At 41.6% G+C, this 6,801-nt stretch overlaps 1 long non-coding RNA gene across 2 annotated transcripts; it reads left to right on the top strand.

The window, feature by feature from the left end:
• Positions 1-2,921: 2,921 nt before the first annotated feature.
• Positions 2,922-5,370, top strand: LOC109196332 (uncharacterized). Of its 2 annotated transcripts, none has more exons than XR_002057845.2 (4): positions 2,922-4,093; positions 4,618-4,677; positions 4,774-4,864; positions 5,019-5,370. It is a non-coding gene; the product is annotated as an uncharacterized LOC109196332 (long non-coding RNA). The 2 variants fall into 2 exon arrangements; XR_002057844.2 differs by having other exon boundaries at positions 2,922-4,449.
• The last annotated feature ends 1,431 nt before the right edge of the window (positions 5,371-6,801 follow it).

The raw sequence follows: 6,801 nt of genomic DNA, 5'->3' as shown, positions 1-6,801 counted from the left end.
CAACCCAGGATTCAAATCATGAATCCATAATGGGCTTGGATTTACAACATTATAAATGAAATGTGCTCTATTTGGAAGCAGCCGACCCCCCTCCCCTTGAGACTTTAAATCATCAAACTGTAAATTTTAAATTGTTATTGATCCCTTTACCCCGAGTCCTAAAGTGTATATTCATTTTCTTACTCTTCTTATATTTATTGTTTGTTTACTTGCACTGCTGTAACTGGAGCCTCGTCGTCTCGTCCCTCTATATACTGGACTGTATGTAGCGGAGATGACAATAAAGTTTACTTTGACTTCAGCAGCGAGCAGGTGCACCGAGGGCTCTTGCGCTCACTTTTCGCGTATAGAATTTTGAAAAAACATCGGTGCAAATTATAAGTCTGTATCATAATGTCTGGTGTTTTCGTGTTTGTTGTTTTGTTTTTATTTTGTTTTATTTTGCGAGTTGGTTATTAGATGCTGCTCCAGCCAGCCAGAGAATCCCCCGCCGCCCCGCCCTCTCCTCCCTGTGCCGCAAGCAGCAGGCGCACCTCGCAAACGGAGGGCGCCTTTACTCCCAGCAAATGGGCGATAGAAAACCGATCGCTGCCTATGGCATTCCCAATATGCGCTGGCTGACGTCGGGGGAGCATGAGTACGAGCATTTTTTTTTTTTTTGCCGATGCCCGTGATGCCGCCCCGGGCAACCGCCCGTGTCGCCCGTATCTAAAACCGCTACTGGGTATCGGATCAGTATCGTCGATACCACCCTGAATATTACTTGGTATCGGATCGGAAAGGAAATCAGTGGTATCGCACATCACTATTTGAAACCCACTAAGTAGGACTGTACATTTTAAGATTCACACGTTTAGGTTGTATCAACATTGGAACTACAAACATGTTGTGCTTTTCACTGCCAATTACAGTCTGGATGTTGCACTTTTTCTTAATCCACCGTAAAAACCCGGTATCTGCGTGTAACAGCTGACCTGTACGGTGTGCAGAAGAACACCAAAATGTATTTACCGTCAGACCACGAGACGTCCCTGTGTTAATGCAGATACTGTTACTGTGCATAAATGTGCGCATCGTTGACACAGATTTTTGAGATCTACATAAAGGAAAAAAGCACAATAAAGATTGTAAGTGCAACGAAAAGCCAGACGTGTTTTGATGATGTATTATGCAGACGATGGGTTGCTGTGCAGCCGTGATCATATAGTGGTTAGTACTCTGCGTTGTGGCTGCAGCAACCCTGGTTTGAATCCGGGTCATGGCAGAATGGTTGTGTTTGATGTTCAGTAATGATGCTGGATTCGTGATTTCTTGCAAGCTTTTTTTCCTATGTAACTGAGCAGACATTACATGCAAGCAGCTCGACTCCCGGGGGCGGATCCAGCATTAGACCTTTCTCACTTGGAGCAGGTATATGAAACCAGCATTAATGAACAATACTAGTCAAATGTTCTACATTCCCTTTCTTTAGCTTAGGACTGTATAAATGACTAACAACATCTTTAGCATAATGCATTAACAACATATACTAATCCATAACATTCTAGCCTGGACATTAACGATTCACTTCACACCTGGAACTGTGTCATTGGTAAGAACATAGTAAACATTTAACCTTGTCAACATCACGTCACATGTAGTGTCCATTAATTTTTTCTTTCTTTTTTTTTCATGTTACAGTCCATCTCTTATGCCCTGGTGTTCATACTTGGGGTTTAGCTTGCAAACTCTCAAGATCATGTAATTACTTGCCAGACGACAGGGGGACTGGACAGGGTCCTGTGCCAAGTCTTGTGTGAGGCTACATGTTTGTTCCTCAGTGTGTTGCACAGGTCTTTGGATGTGCTGTGGGGAACTTGCGGTTGGTGGTTGGGCCACGATGGAATCATCTTGGGAATCTCCGTGTAGTGGTGGTGGTTCAGGGACTGGGAGGACATGCCTGCGGTTCCGCCTGTATTCTCCGCCTTCCTTGATAGTCCCTAAGGAGTCATGTCCATGACGCATTTGCATCCTCACAACCTCACCTGGCATGAGGGGACATGGGGTCTGCTGGTCTTGCCATAGTATTTCTTTTGTGCATGGTGCTTATGAACTGGGTTTGTTTTAACAGCTCTGTTGCTTTTGGTGCTGGGAATGAGCAGACGTTTACACACAGGTAGGATAGTGCGTGTCTGTCTTGACATCAGCCTTTCAGCTGGAGAACCTAGTGTTTGATCTCGTGGAACATTGCGGAGATTGCGTAAGTTGAGGAAGACATCTGTTCCATCTCTCTTTGACCTTTCCATCAACTGCTTTGCACTGCGAACTACACGTTCAACCAGTCCATTGGCCTGCGGATATTCTGGGCTACTTGTCACATGAACAAAGTCCAAGGCCAAAGCAAAGTCTGCGAAGCGTTGGCTAGTGAACTGGGTGCCATTGTCTGATATTACTTTGTGCGGCCAGCCATGGACGGAAAAGTGTCTTTTGAGCTTCGTAATGACGGTGTTGGCAGTTAGGTCACGAAGCAAGTCTACCTTGAACCAACCTGAGTAAGAGTCAACTACAACCAGGTGATGTTGCCCATTCCACTCAAAGATGTCAGTGGCGACGGTTGACCAAGGTAAGTCCGGCACTGGATGTAGCTTGAGTGGCTCTTTTTGTTGATGTGGCCTGATGCTGTTGCACACCAGACACACAGTTGTTTCTTGCTCTATATCTTCAGTCATTGTCAGCCAAAAACACGATACCATGAGCCCTGTGTTTAGTAGCTTCTGTGCCTGGGTGCCCTCTGTGGAGGATGGCGATATAATCCTTTTGCAAAGACTTTGAGATCACTGTCTTTGGGCCTTTCATGACAATGCCATCTTCAAGGGTGAGTTCATCTCGATATGGGTAGTACTGACAAATTTCTGTGGGCAGCTGAGTTTGTCTGCAAGGCCAGCCTCTCATTATGACACACTGTAAAAAAAGTCAGTAAAATATACAGCAAAACACCGTCAAATTCCAACGGTAATGGAGCGTAAAACCAAAAACTTCCTTTTACTGTATTAAATAGATTGAATAACCGTTAATTGTGAGACTGGATAAAACTTTGTTTTTTACTGTGATAAAATGTTGAAATTATAAATATTGTCTGTGAAAACAAATAAATATGCATACATTTTACAATTAAATATTGTAACGTTGAAAATGTCTGAAAAACTTAGATTTTACGGTATTATTTGAGTAAAACTACATCTTTTCGGGTTGTGCACATTGGAATTCACAGTATAAAGCTGTAGATTTTTAAGCAAACAAAAACATTCATTTTTACAGAAGCAAGATGTTAAACAATAGGGTCCACTGTAATAATACAACCAGTAAATACCATTTAAAAAAAAAAAAAGCAAATATCAGCAGTGAAAGACAATAAAATTGATAGTATTTTTTTTTATTTTAAAATTCAGATACTGATATACAGATTAAAAGTTAGGCCTGCAGTATATCATTGTTAACCTTCTGATAAAAAAAAATCAACAGCAAAAGAAGATGTTAAAAATAAAGTTCATGGTTGTGAATAAAATTGATTTCAATAATCTTTTTTAATTATTATTTTTAAAACAACTTTATGTTGTTGTGTTTCACGCCATATTATCAGACCACCTTAAGTGGGTCCGCCTTAAATTTTGAGTTTGTGTGATCGCTGTTGATTGGTAGCTAAACTGCTGGTAAACTGTGTACAGACGTTTTACGTTCGAATTGCAGAGAAAAAAAAATTCTGGTTGCAACATTGTGCAGTATAAGCGAACCATTTCACCAAAAAAAGGGGAAGCAAGGCAAGACGTGGCTGCAGCGGTCTGCAGACGTGACTTCTGATCAAATTCGAACCTCCTCCTAAAGAAACAAAGAGCGACATTATATTGCGGGATGACGTCACCTGAAAATGACCAATAGCGCGGTGCGCTGCTGAGCTGTGTGCCAACCGCTCTTTTTTTCATGCAGGAGACTCAAGTTGGCTTCGCTATCGGACACAGTTTTGAACTCGTATATTAGCGCCATTTATTGCTGCTTGGACCACAGCATCTTCGGAATTTGTAGACATCCTGGCAGCATACAATTAGTTCGAGGTGAGGTGAGTACATGCAACTTCAAGTTATCTCTGTTATAAAAATCCACCAGCCCAGCGTTTATAGATAATTTTAGCAGTTCGTTTTTTATGAGTGAGGTTGTGAATTTAGTTAGCATTTGTGAGTTGAGTTAGCATTACTGTCGCCAGGGAAGCATTGCTCTGGATTAGTTTCTGTGTTTGGCGTGCTTAATTCGCTAGGGAGGAATTACCAAAGTACATGGAGTTATGTTAACCTGTAATTTCTGTGGTAAGGTAGTTCAGTCATCAAGGGGCTACGTGCTTCATTGTAAACTGCATCGGAATGAGCCACGTTGTTTCTTTCGGTGTATTGAAGCAGGCTGCAAGCAGACATACACCAGGTATGGCGTGTTTAAGGCTCATTTTTACCGAAGACACTCTGCCCCCACCCATGTCACTGGTGTGGCGGTGGTTTTTTCGTTTACATGTGCAATGGCGATGTGAGAACGTCAGTGTCAGAACTCTCTCTTTATGATTAAAAAGGTTCGTTTTGTTCCTGCCCTTTTCAGACACTGAATTTGAGCAGAAACCATAAGGATACTCAAAGGACCTGTGACTCTCAGGAAATGGTGAGATTTCAGGTCATAATCTTTTTTTCTTTTTTTTCCATTAAATTCATTTCCCTTTTTCCCTTTACAATATTGCTGTTTTGTTTTTGTAAACAGCATCAAATGAGAGGGACAGATGAAACAGTTTCAAGACAATGGCAGGAAAAACATGCTGAAGATTGAAACAAACCTTGGCTGGAAATATTTGGTATGTGTTTTACCGTAAATCAAATTGTTGAAAAACATTCAGCTACACTGCAACACAGGGAAACTTGATTTGCACTTAATTTCTTGTCTCATTATTTATATACAGTTATTATTGTTTATGGTGTATGCCCTTCTTGTTTTCTTTCTGAATGCAGAAAGTATCTAGCCAGTCCACAATGAAAAGCTTCGTTGCACCCCATGAGTCTTCTGGCAGAAATGATGGCGCCTGTATTCTTTGGTTTCCCTAAACATCACACCCTGCCTGTTTATACAAGGCTCTTCAATTAAGTCTGCACCCAAAGATTCAATAAGAGGTAAGCAGTGGTATTATTCAAGTTTTGCTAAAGAAAGATGGACAGGAGACACTAATCTTAATCAGCCGAGCTCAGGTTCATGTCCAGGTGAGCAGTTTCATACGCTATAAAATGTAGATTGAATGATAGGTCTCATCACCATGCATTCAGCCATTAACTTCAAGTTCTATGATAAATCAATAGGAAACTTAAATACGTTTTCCAACAAATTATGATTGTGATTAGGGCTGTGTTGTCTACAGGGAGTGCAGAATTATTAGGCAAGTTGTATTTTTGAGAAATAATTTTATTATTGAACAACAACCATGTTCTCAATGAACCCAAAAAACTCATTAATATCAAAGCTGAATGTTTTTGGAAGTAGTTTTTAGTTTGTTTTTAGTTTTAGCTATTTTAGGGGGATATCTGTGTGTCCACGTGATTATTACTGTGCATAATTATTAGGCAACTTAACAAAAACCAAATATATACCCATTTCAATTATTTATTTTTACCAGTGAAACCAATATAACATCTCCACATTCACAAATATACATTTCTGACATTCAAAAACAAAACAAAAACAAATCAGCGACCAATATAGCCACCTTTCTTTGCAAGGACACTCAAAAGCCTGCCATCCATGGATTCTGTCAGTGTTTGGATCTGTTCACCATCAACATTGCGTGCAGCAGCAACCACAGCCTCCCAGACACTGTTCAGAGAGGTGTACTGTTTTCCCTCCTTGTAAATCTCACATTTGATGATGGACCACAGGTTCTCAATGGGGTTCAGATCAGGTGAACAAGGAGGCCATGTCATTAGTTTTTCTTCTTTTATACCCTTTCTTGCCAGCCACGCTGTGGAGTACTTGGACGCGTGTGATGGAGCATTGTCCTGCATGAAAATCATGTTTTTCTTGAAGGATGCAGACTTCTTCCTGTACCACTGCTTGAAGAAGGTGTCTTCCAGAAACTGGCAGTAGGACTGGGAGTTGAGCTTGACTCCATCCTCAACCCGAAAAGGCCCCACAAGCTCATCTTTGATGATACCAGCCCAAACCAGTACTCCACCTCCACCTTGCTGGCGTCTGAGTCGGACTGGAGCTCTCTGCCCTTTACCAATCCAGCCACGGGCCCATCCATCTGGCCCATCAAGACTCACTCTCATTTCATCAGTCCATGAAACCTTAGAAAAATCAGTCTTGAGATATTTCTTGGCTCAGTCTTGACGTTTCAGCTTGTGTGTCTTGTTCAGTGGTGGTCGTCTTTCAGCCTTTCTTACCTTGGCCATGTCTCTGAGTATTGCACACCTTGTGCTTTTGGGCACTCCAGTGATGTTGCAGCTCTGAAATATGGCCAAACTGGTGGCAAGTGGCATCTTGGCAGCTGCACGCTTGACTTTTCTCAGTTCATGGGCAGTTATTTTGCACCTTGGTTTTTCCACACGCTTCTTGCGACCCTGTTGACTATTTTGAATGAAACGCTTGATTGTTCGATGATCACGCTTCAGAAGCTTTGCAATTTTAAGACTGCTGCATCCCTCTGCAAGATATCTCACTATTTTTGACTTTTCTGAGCCTGTCAAGTCCTTCTTTTGACCCATTTTGCCAAAGGAAAGGAAGTTGCCTAATAATTATGCACAC

This window comes from Oreochromis niloticus, linkage group LG22 (genome assembly GCF_001858045.2).
Source record: "Oreochromis niloticus isolate F11D_XX linkage group LG22, O_niloticus_UMD_NMBU, whole genome shotgun sequence".
NCBI classification, from domain to species: domain Eukaryota; kingdom Metazoa; phylum Chordata; class Actinopteri; order Cichliformes; family Cichlidae; genus Oreochromis; species Oreochromis niloticus.
The sequence above is the reverse complement of the archived record's forward strand: the minus strand, read 5'-3'. Positions and strand labels throughout refer to the sequence as shown.